The sequence below is a fragment of the Triticum aestivum genome, chromosome 3D (assembly GCF_018294505.1).
Source record: "Triticum aestivum cultivar Chinese Spring chromosome 3D, IWGSC CS RefSeq v2.1, whole genome shotgun sequence".
NCBI classification, from domain to species: Eukaryota; Viridiplantae; Streptophyta; class Magnoliopsida; order Poales; family Poaceae; genus Triticum; species Triticum aestivum.
In genome coordinates, this window is record NC_057802.1 from 70,875,697 (window position 1) to 70,888,207 (window position 12,511).

Sequence of the window (12,511 nt, forward strand, 5' to 3'; positions counted from 1 at the left end):
GAGAAATGAGAGTGGTCTAGAGAGAGAGACGAATATGACGTCACGACAAGAGATTCCATTCCCTTGAGTGTGTATATGCAAGGGGGGAGGGAATAGAGGCACCAGGAGAAATTTTCTGTGTGTGTGGTGTTTGTGTTGGTATGTGTGGGTGTGAGAAGATAATGAGACGTGGGGGCAGAGGGTGTGTCACCGCGTGAGGTCCGGTGGGTCGAGGTGAGGCCCTTCGTTTGGTTCCGACATGCGCCACATTGGTCGGCCCGTGACGCATTTAGGAAGACCCATGGATGACTAGTCGTACAAGACAAAGATAGCAGAATTGTGAAGGACTCTATGTCCACTGACAAAGCCGGCTAGGATTTGTAACCCTAGGTTCTCGGACTAAGGTAACCCCTTTATCTCTGATATTACTATTCATCCAACCTAACTTTAAGGGGCATCCTACAGAATGCTCTGCTAGAATCATACTCGTCGATTAGGAAGAGAGGTGTGAGACAATGCGTGAGAGACAGGCGTAAAGATAATGTGCGTACATGAGACACGTAGGCAGGTCCATGTACATAGAAAGGGTCGATGAGGATTGTGCGTGTGTATGTTTGCGAGAGGAAGAGTGCTTGTGATAAAGGTTAGTGAAAACAGTTGTAAATGGTTACGAGAGGGAGGGAGGGTTATATCTAGAGCATGTGTGCGAGAAAGACACCTCGGGAGAGAGTGTGTGAGCATGTGTGAGAGACCACCGATGGAGAGTGAAACTATACGTAAAAGACTGCTCTACACATTGATTAAAGATATAAATTGTATCCAAATATTAGGATGGGATCATGATATTTGCAATTCGCGTAAGGAGCGGTCATTGATCCATCAGACATCTAGATTCTATCGAATTTGAGCATGTCTATGTTATTATTCGACACAATTGATCCACATAGTTAGTATTTTGAACTCCAGACAATGCATCGCTTTAGCAATCGAATATAAACGTGAGTATAGTTCATGTTGTGTGTGTAAAGCACATTATACATACGAAAGTTACACAATGGTCATTATAAATAGCTACCTATGAACTAGCATACATTTGAATTCAACTTAAGGTGGTTTAAAAAAATCAAATTCAACATGAAGTCCATTCAATCATTTGAATTTGATATCATGGCATTTGTAAACCATACCTAAATTATGGGGGCACCAATCTTTGCTCTGATTTTGTACATAATAGCATATGTAGTCGTGTACAAAATAGATTCAAATTTAGCTCCTCCATTCCAAAATAATCATAGTTATAGGATTTTCAAGTGTCAAAATTTCAAAAAGAAGCGGATAATTTAATGAGGTTTTCAAACATACAAGGTCAAATATAACGTTGTCTATTTAGGTCAATCCTCATAGTTCAAGAGTATTCTAAACATGAATGCTTGTGTTCCAAAATTTCGAACGAAGCGCCAAAAGAGCCTCTACTCGCCTGAAACCACGTGAGACCAATGTTTGGTAGTACAAGGAAATTACTTTTCTAATAACTCCGACCCGTGAAACCTACTGGCCCGACGTCCAAAGGTCCAAACCGGGGTAGGTTTGTAGCTTCATCTAGACGCCACGCAACCGCATCCGAAAAACATTCATACACAATGGCCGCCTAAGCACACATGCGCACGGCCGAAATCGCTCCCGCCCACTATTTGGGACACCTGGGATTACCATCCTACCGCTGACCCGCAGTAGGTCCGAAATTAAGAGGGGGGCAAAGTTTGTACTTTCCCCAAATTTCAAACAAGCGCGTCCCATCTTCTGTTCAAAAAAGCCAAAAACAAGCGCGTCCCAGACCGAAACATGGTTCCCCCCACCCGTCCGATTCCCCATTCGTATCCCGTGGGCGCAAAAACTACCTCTCCACCGGCCGCGAAACCCCGGCGTCCTCCATCCGCCACCCCATCCCACCCATCAACCGCCGCCCTCCTCCATCACGCCGGAGCCGATACCACGACGTCGTCGTCCACCGCAACCGCAACCTCAACCGCAACGCCCTCCACGGCTAGTAGTTGAAGCCGAGGCCGAGCCGTCCGCACCCGAGCCAGTTCAACCACGCCGTCCTGCGCCTCACCGCTGCCGCTCCAACTTCGCCACCCTCCACCGCACCGCAGCTGTTCCTGCTACGCTGTCCTTCGCCGCCTCGGATCTGCTTCCCCTCCGCCAAGATACGGCCACGGCAACACAGTCAACAATTTGGCCATGGGTTCGTCCAAGCCTGCACCCTCCAGAACATCGGTTTCCCCGGTAAAAAGAAGAAGATCGGCGCGACATGTGGAGGTGACCACACCGGCAACCGAAAAAGGTACTCCTCTTCCCTTATTTGTGCAAATCTTATGTCTCTGCTTGCACGGTATTCATCCCACAGAAGACACTAGTTGACCACTTCTTCTTGATACTAGATGTTCCTAGTAACTCGCGATGCACAAGGTTTCTCCTCATATACTATTTCACCTTAGCTAGAGGTCCGTCGCCCCCCTGAATTTCAATTTCTGGCCAGTTGATTCCCAATTAAAGGAAGCATTCCCCGGCGTAACAGGCGCTAGTACGCCTATTACGCCGGGGAAGCAGCGCCTTGGTGTTTATCTTAGGGGCGTGTACGGCCTAGAGCTACTGGCGCCCGATCTGGAGGTCGCCCAGGATTAAAGGGATGGCCTGGGGGCGCTGCCAAGCACGGCGGTGGTGTGAGGTCGATGGGAGGGCGGGGCGGCGGAGGCAGGGGTCTGGGCCGGTGGTCGCTGGCGGTTCGAGAAAGATCATCAACAGTGACTGGCGGGAGGTAGACGAAGGCCATCTGCCCGTTCCTTATAGATCGGACGGTTCATTAAAAAAATCGACTGACCTATTTATTTTCAGTCGACTGTTATCTTAGATATGACCACATGTGGTGGTGTGCTGGAGGAGTACCTGCATTTCCTGTGCTCATATATTACAAAATCATACGGAGTAGAATCTAATTTTGTTTGCCATGCAATGTTGTAGAGCTATCAGATGTCTCTTCTCATTTATTTTTCAGCCACCTGCTATCTGCTACTTTTACAGTGCACTAGTTCTGCACACACTTCACCCTTACTCTCACTATTGTGTTTTTATGCAAGGGTATTTCAGACTCTGCTGCCATGAGAGAAGCCAAAAAGAAAAGAGAGAAGTCGCTCCAGCTTCGTGTGTGGTTAGGCAAGACACGTTACATCGCTATAAAGGGTGCAGTGTCAGCAGATGGAGACGGTAAACGTAGCTCTGGAGTTGATGACCTCGCTCGCAATGAACCACCATCCCAGGTGCTTGCTTTAACTTCGCGGTGTCATATGTGGTTGCATGTTCCATATGGTGTCTAGATTGTATTCGAAAGGCCGAAGTCGTAAGATAAGGAAAGATATTTTTTTACATGAACCACCATCCCGTGAGCACCAGAAAACAAATAGCTAGTCAGGGCACTGGCCGAGCCAGTGACAAGCCTAGCAAACATAGATATCACCTGGAAGCCAACTAAAAAGCTGCGATGGTGGCGAAGCAGCCCGCCTCCTACCAGGCTCTCAGGTCCTAGATGATCATGCTCACCACTCCAGCCGGATGTCTAGCTTGTATTGCTTCCAATTTGGTTAAATTGCATCTGCTTAGCTTACACATTATACCTTTGAATATGACATGCCTTTCTGTTTTTGGTACATACTAGTACATCTGTGTATTAACCATGTTCTTACATCAAACTAATGTTCTTGTGTATCCCTCATCAATCACTTATGACGAGGCAGGCAGGCAAGGGGACTACTCCTCATTTAAAGAATGCAGCGTCAGCCTCCCGACATGATTCTCAAGAAATAGAAATGCTAGATGAAGATAGTGAACGTAGCTCTGTAGTTGATTACAGCATTTCCCCTACACTAGCATCACAGGTGCTTGCTCTGACTTGGCAGCGTGATATGTGGTTGCATGTTGCATATGATGTCTAGATTGTAATTCTTCCAATCTGGTTAAACTGCATGTGCTAGTCTTCTTAGCTTATACATTATACCTGTTAATGTGACATGCCTTCCTGTATTTAGTACATAGTACATCTGTCTATTAAGCATGTCCTTACATAAAACTATTGTTTTTTTGTATCCCACATCAATCAACATGACGAGACACCTTTAGTATATGCCGTGCGATATTAGTTGCCTCTTTCATATGATTTATAGCATGCGCTGCTTCTAATTTGTTGAAATTCCATTTATGATGGGACACTTTTAACTTGGCAGAGTCATATTGGTTGCATCTTTCATGTGGTGTCTAGCTTGCATTGCTTCTTATTTGCTGGAATGGTTTCTGCTTAGTTTACACAAACAGTTGTGAACATGCCATGCCGTCCTGTTTTTCGTACATATTCCATCCCGGTATCATGTGTTTGCCTTACATCAAAGTAGTGATTGTCAGTATCATGCATGAATGAGTTCTGAAGAGAGAATTTTATTGCTTTTTCTTGTCGGTTTTACTTGACAATTCAAAATCAATAAAGCGGAAGGAAGTTAGCAAGGCAGCGGATAAAGGTGCTCCTTCCGAACGGAGGGCCTCTACAGTTTCTACTCCTCCACACCCCCAAGATGATTTCCAAGACAACACATGCATAGACACTCAACAAAGCTGTGTTTATGATGAGCACGTCTCCCCTAGTGCAGCATCACCGGTGCTCCCTCTAACTTGGCACTGTTATATGTGGTTGTATGTTATGTGTAATGTCTAGCTTGTATTGCTTCTAATTTTTTTGAATTCCATCTGCTTACTTTACACATTATACTTGAATAAGACACGTGTTCCTGTTTATAGAACATACAATATCTGTCTATCACACCATGTTCTTACATCAAATTACTACTGTTGTGTAACCTGCAACAATCACTTATCATAAGACACGTTTGACTTCGGAGTGTGATATAGGTTACATCTCACATTCTTTTCTAGCTTGTACTACTAATTTTTTGAAATGGCACTTATGACGAGACAGTTTTAACTTGGTAGAGTGATATTCGTTGCATCTTTCATATGGTGTCTAGCTTTCATTGCTTCTAATTTGTTGAAATGCCTTCTCCTTAGTTTACACATCATAAGCTGTGAATATGCAATGGCACTAATGACGAGAGACCTCTAACATGGTAGTGTGATGTTGTTTGCATCTTGCATATGATTTATTTCTTGTACTGCTTCACATTTGTTTAAACGCCATTTATGATGAGACACTGTTAACTTGGCAGAGCGATATTTGTAGCATCTTTCATATGGTGTCTACCTTACATTGCATTGCTTCTAATTTGGTGAAATGTCTTCTTCTTAGTTTACACATCATAGTTCTGGTTATATCTCCCGTCCTGTTTTTCATACATATTACATCCTCCTATCATGTGGTTGTCTAACATCAAAGTTCAGTTCGTCTGCATCACGCATCAATCTGTTCTGAAGAACTAAATTGTTATTCGTTTTTCTTGTCGGCTTGACTTAACATGGCAGAGAGAAAGAGGAAGTAACACAGAATGGCAGGGAATGAGAAGCGGATGAATCCTGTAGATTCTGCTGGTACTGATGGTGCAATAGAAGGTCAAAGTCCAGCGGAAAATTCTACAAACACGACATCCCATGCTACACGAGTTGCAAAAAAAGCCAAACAGAAACAAATAGCTGCCACCAAACAAGCAGAGACAACCCTAGTTCTTGCAACACCTACCACAGTACTACCAGCTGCACGACTTACTCGTGCGTCAACTGAGCTAGCAGCACGTTCCCAAGCTCCCTTGCCACCTGACACTACTTCCCAAGCACTCTTGACCCAAGACGAGTTGGCAATATCAGATGAACCTTGTGAGCTTCAACAGCAAGAAGGTAGTTGCTGGAGTCATGTTACAGTTGCATGCTTCTTTATATGTAGTCTCACAGTTTGATGTACACTAACACTTCCTATGTTCGTGTAACGACCAAACCTCGAAGGATTTGAGTCTCTATGCTTACAGTGCTAGTCCCTGGATCGACTCGCTAGCACACACAGTACATATGAATATCAAATAACAAGTGCATCATTTACTATAACGTATGATCCAGAATTCATAAGGTGTTACAAACTGAGTAGCACATAGCTAGCTTTATTCAATAATAACAGCGGGAATGTAGCCTAACAAATGATGAGTCCCGTCAATGCCCACTGGCGAAATGTTGAGTGAAGACTCGCGACCCTACTGTATCTCACTGATCACCTGAATATCCTGCAACATGATAAGTTGCAGCCACAAAGGGTCAATACATTGAATGCATTGGCAAATTACACATAATGATATAGCAAACCTACATCCACAAAGCAAAGCATGACAAACAAAACACTCAAGTTTGGTTTCGCGTAAAACTACCTTCACCTACATCCACGACATAGGCAAGGTGCACACAACATAGATGACAAAGATCTTCAAGATGTCTCAAGTGCGCTCAGCCCTGGCGCATTCTCTAGGGACAATAGAGCGTTCAGCCAGTGACGCATTCACATGAGAAAAGCCACGACAACTCAAGTGCGCTCAGCCATGGCGCATTCTCTAGGGACAATAGAGCGCTCAGCCAGTGACGCATTCACCTGAGTAAAAGTCCCGAGCCTACAGCTATAAGCGCTCACCACTTCCATGCATCATCACTCGACACATGCCCACATCTACCATAGCAAGTTGATCACACCAACACATAATACAATCAATACCAAAACATGACAACACGGCCAGGCCAAACATATATCATAACATAAAACCACACTTGCATAGCAGAATATAGGATAAGCAAAATCAAAGTGCAAACTTGCCTTGAACGGTATTGAAGTACTCTAACGCTTAATTCTGATCCGCTTCACACTTCGGACAATCTATATGATAACGAAGGCACCGATAAATAAACCGTACTCACATAAAACCACAATACAGTCAACAGCAATGAATTCAAATAAAAACTTCAATATCATAACATATCGCTAGGTATAGATTATGTACATGCTAGTAGGATCACAATCCAAAAAGAATCAACTAATTTGGATCAACGGTTTAAAAGATATGGCCTCCGAAAGTTTGAATTCAAATTTAAACAAATTCAAATTTGAATAGTTCAAAAATGTGAAATTTTGGTTCTACTGGATGCTCCTAGTCAATATGAGTATATAGGAAAAAGAATCGATTAATTTGGAGTTACAGATCTCAATATATACTTAAATGAAATTTTGATATGGAATCTGTCAAAAGAATATTGTGTCAAAATAGATCTCTTCGAAGAACAGCTACTTCTGTGGATGTGCCACGTGGCGCATTACTATTGCATGTGATGTGTTCGCTGTGGAGGTTAAACGACGGACGGCCGCAACTTAACAGATAACGGTTCGGAAATAAAAAAAACACAGATGATCTAATCCCGTCCGTTTGAAGAAGATCGGACGACAGGGAGACGTGCTCACCTGAGAACAGAGCTGGGCGTCGTCGGAGTTGGAGAAGGACGGCGCTGGCGGCTCGTTGGTGATGCGGGCGACGGCTACAGAGGGCCTCCGGCTACGCAGATATGACCTACGAGTGGAGAGCGCGACAGAGATGAAGTGAGTGACCTCTGACACAATTGGAGCTTGCTCCGGTGGCGACAGTGACCGGCTGGAGCGGTGGCAGCGGAAACTGGCTCTGGTCGAGGTTGATGCGGTCGTTACGCTGCTCCCCTGCGTGAACTAGAAGTTGAGGGAGAGAGGGAAGCTCAAAGCGAACAATACATAAGGAAGGGTCAGGGCGGAAACCTTCTGCAGGTGACGAATTTGACCGGCGGAAGGCTTCTGCGGCGGCCGAACTTCGGCGAGATCGGGATGACTTGATAGGGCAAGGGCGATGGTGATTTTGGCAAAACTCGAACGAGTAGGACACAGGGAGTATTTATATGGGGTCAGTACTGGGCTAGGGGCAGCAGGTCAATCGAAATCGATCGATACGATTCGACCTGGGTTCGGCTACAGAAGTTCAGGATGAACACGGCTGAGATGGGAGATGACAAGTGGGCCCTAGCAGTCAGTGGCTGCAGCGAGGGGGCGACGGGCTGTGCGTCGTTGCGTACCGGTTCGGGTGGCCACTGGACCGCGGTGTGGGGCGCTGCTGGGCCGCGGGCTGGCTCTCTCTCCCTCTCTCTCTCTCTTAAAAAAAATATTTGCTACAGGAATTAAACTTATAGCTAAATAAAATACTAAGCTGGAAATATAAATAACAAAAACACACAGTAAAATATTATATCTAAATTAGAAGCAGTGAACATTTTTACAACACAAATACACTTAAAAAAACAATTATGCAATACAAGCACATAAAGAGCATCATAAACAACTAATAAATAATTTTGAGTTCAAAAACTCCAAAATAATTTAGTTAGACACCAGAATATATTCTTAGTGTTTTCCAAATATAATTAATAGGGGAGAAGTCATATTATCTCCACTCCAAATATATTGCCTTGAGTTGGAAAACACTTTAAATATTCAGAAAAATTAAATAAGCATAGAAATCATGATGAAAAGAATGATCCTATTAACATTCCAAATTAAAAAAATTTGGGATGTTACAGTTCGTTGTTGGACTAGCACCTAGGCGCAAGAGGAAACAAACATCAGGGATAATGCTCGATAGGTTAACTAAATCTAGAGGAGGAAGAATGGAGATCCGTTTTGAGGCAGGTTTAAAAACGCCACGTGATGCTACAGAGTCAGCCAAGTTAGTATCAGAGGCAGCGGTTGCCGTTAGGTGTCATGTACGTATCCTCCCAACATGGATTCAGTACAGGAATGACAAAGACGAAACCCAGTTCAACACCTTCCTCGACCATTTATCTGTAAGTATGGTTATGTATGGAAACTAGTAATATCGTCTTGCTCTGTCCCATACTTTCTAGGTTGCTGATAATGAGACTCCCATAATTTTCAACAGATGAGGTTCAAGTTGGATAGCCAAGATGATGCAACCAGACAAGCTTGCACCCATGTTTTCAAGTCTGCTCTGCGACAGTATCGGTATAACTTGAGGAAAACTCACTTTGAAGGCAAGGCTAACAGTGAACTTTCCCAAACATCTCCAATGGAAAATATATCGGATGAAGACTGGAGGGGCCTTGTTAAACAGTGGTCTGATCCGAAGTATCAGGTACATTATATATATGTGATCAGATCACATGTGGAAGTCCTATTTACGCATGTGCCATCTATCTTCTTGTAGGTGAACTGTTCAAAGAACAAGGCCAACCGTACGAAAGTGAAATTCCAACAGACGACAGGACCTCGTAGCTATATTGCACACTGCGAGGCTCTTGTAATTAGCTGCTGTTTCACTCTTTTCACTGTACCATATTATCAGATTTATATTGACTTGTTCGAAATGCAGAGGAAAGCCCGCAAGGACCAAAAAGTACCTCAACCAAATGCCGTGGAAATCTTCAAGGACTGTCACACCAGCAAGAAGAAGGGCATGACTACAACAGTCAATGCCCCTGTTGTAAGTCCTTAATCCTCATTCCTTTGAACTACTACTTACTCCGACTTGTGCCTTGAACTGCATGGTTTGCAGCCAATGTCTATTACTCTTTTCAATTTTATACACAATTGTCTTAGCGTATCATTGCACCTTACAAGGTTTAAAAGAGAGGAGTGATGTTCCTTTGATCTTGACCCGTAATCTAGTTCCATGCTGGACTTGCCCACACAACGTTACAATTGCCTGTTTGTCTGTTCTCAGTTGTTTTGTGATATGAATGATGTCATACTATGCTTACCGTATTATAAACTTCGTCTCTTTATCCTTAGCCCTCAATACAATGTGAAGAAAGAGACAATACATTAGCGATGGTACATGGTCGTATGTTTGGAACCTAGTTTTATTATGTACTTTGCAATAAAATACAACTAATATTTTACATGGGTTCACCAGAATAAGTTCTGTATATAGACCAAAGCTATTTTGTTTGGTTTTGCTGCCTCCTTAATATCTTCTGTTCTGGTACTACTAATGTAAAACCTCAACTTTTCAGCAATCTATGGAAAAATGGTGGAACCGCCACCTTCTGAAGGTGGCGAGGCAACTATAACCGCAATGTCAGCTCTTGCTGTAGTGGGTCAGTACCTGTCCACTAACAGTGCCAAAAGCACGTTCCTGCGTAATACTGGGTTGGTTGTTAAGGCAATATCGTCCAAACTACCTCATGATCAAGATATGCAAGCTCAAAGCAATGTTGTATCTGCGCTCCAGACACAAGTCCATTCCCTAATAGAGACCCTTTGTGAAACAAGGAGAAACATTGCTCAATGTCGTCAAGCTATGCATGGTTTTGAAACCAGACTATCAGACATTTGCTATGTTGTTCAGGAGCCTAGGGGAAATGAAGGCGAGGGTTATGGTGCTCCATCGGACAATACAACATGAAAACGTAACAGTCAGGTCAAATGAACTGAGCTTCTGAACTTCTGGTGGTGCATTTATCTGCTAGATTGTTAAGTTTTATGCCAACCTTCCTTTTGTTATATAGTTGTAATTTGTTTTGGTGCGATAAAAAAGTTATTCTTAACGTGCAGCCACCGGCTGAAGAAAACAGCAAGCCATTTTTGTATAGTGTAGGGTGTTCCCTATATTTGCACTGGTGGCGATCTTTGATGCCGAGTGGATGTAATCTGTGCAATCGCCTTAATAGCCTAGCGTTAGTTTCGGCCTTATTTATTTCCTAGTCTTCTTTTTCCCTGGTTTGCTAGTGGCCGCAACTACCATGGGCCATATACGGGCCGTAGGATCCATGGGTCTCCTACGGGCCGTCGATAAATGGGCCTGTAATTGGTGGGCCTCGGGCCGTCGGATAAATGGGTCTACATGGGCCGTAATTGGGCGTAATTGGTATCGGCCCAGCACGGTAACAGGCCGTAGGACAGCAAAGGCTTAATTCCGTCACAGGCATAACGGGTCGTTAATGGGCCAGAATATAGGACGGGCTGGAAACGGCGCAACGGGTTAACATGCCAGAAACGGGCCGACTGTTGCCATGGGCTGAATTTGGCCCATTAGGGTAACAGGCCAGTAACGGGCCGACTCTTGCCATGGGCCGAATTTGGCCCATTAGGGGAACAGGCCAGTAACAGGCCGACTCTTGCCATGGGCCGAATTTGGCCCATTAGGGGAACATGCCAGTAACGGGCCGACTCTTGCCATGGGCCGAATTTGGCCCATTAGGGGAACAGGCCAGTAACGGGCCGGAAGTAATCGAGGGCCGAAAAGGAGCCCAAGAACGTATGGGCCGTCAATAGGCCGAAAGCTAACACGGGCTGGAAACGGCCCATGTAAATCACGTGCCGTTAACGGGTATAAAGAAAATTACTGTTCATTATGGGCTAGAGTCACCGTGGGCCTGTAAAGGGCCGAAAGATACAAAGGCCTCATATGGGCCGAAAGACGTCGTGGGCCATACATGGGCCAAAAGTGAAATGGGCTGGTGTTATATTCGACGGCCCAGATGACGTTGTTGGGCCGATTTCCTTTAGGGCCTAACGGGCCGTGAGTTAACGGGCCATAAAATGGGCTATTTGCGAAGAGACCGTTAACAGGCTTTTCATGGGCCAGCCCGTTAACTTTTGACCAAGTCAAACGGGCCGGCTTTGTAAGCTAAATGGGACAGTGGTGGGCCGTGGCACGTGTCGACATATCATAGGCGCCTATGTGACCCACTGACGAGCTGACACGTGTTTCGTCCGACCAATAAGAATTTTACACGTGGAAATTTCCCATTGGTCGGGGCTGTTAACGGGTTATCGGATCCAAAACCCGACCCGATAGCTTAACGGCGTTCCGTTACAGTGGATGCCACGTGTCGGTCACCCTTGACGAAAGCACTTCTATGACGCGCGATTTATCGTCATGGAAGTGGACACTTCCGTGATGATAATTTTGGTAATGTCATGGAACACTTCTACGACAGCACATGTATAACTATCTTGATTCTGTCATAAAATCGTCATGGATGTACATGCATGAGAAAAAACGCGACCTACTGTGACAAACACGTATCATCACGGAAGTGTATTTTTTTGTAGTGAGCCCCCCCTGACGTATTTCTTCCGCTCAATATTTTTTATTATTTCCAAAAATAACTTTCGTGGAGTTTCAGGACTTTTCGAGTTGTGCAGAATAGGTCTCTAATATTTGCTCCCTTTCCAGCCCAAAATTCCAGCTGCCGGCATTCTCCCTCCTTATGTAAACCTTGTAAAATAAGAGAGAATAGGCATAAGTATTGTGACATAATGTGTAATAACAACCCATAATGCAATAAATATCGATATAAAAGCATGATGCAAAATGGACGTATCACGCCCCTCCCTTTCCTTTCTCCCATGAGAGGGAAAGGCAGGAGGGGCTAGCCCTCCCCCTTTTCCTTCCCTAGGGCTGTCCAAACAAGTGGAGGGGCGCACCGGTCCCCTAGTGGGCTGGTCTGTCCCTCCCTTTGGCCCATT

At 44.6% G+C, this 12,511-nt stretch overlaps 1 long non-coding RNA gene across 1 annotated transcript; it reads right to left on the reverse strand.

The window, feature by feature from the left end:
• Positions 1-6,164: 6,164 nt before the first annotated feature.
• LOC123074165 (uncharacterized) lies at positions 6,165-7,918 on the reverse strand. Its single transcript, XR_006435886.1, has 3 exons — positions 7,787-7,918; positions 7,463-7,711; positions 6,165-6,883 (listed from the first exon to the last, which is right to left on the reverse strand). It is a non-coding gene; the product is annotated as an uncharacterized lncRNA (long non-coding RNA).
• Between the last annotated feature and the right edge of the window lie 4,593 nt (positions 7,919-12,511).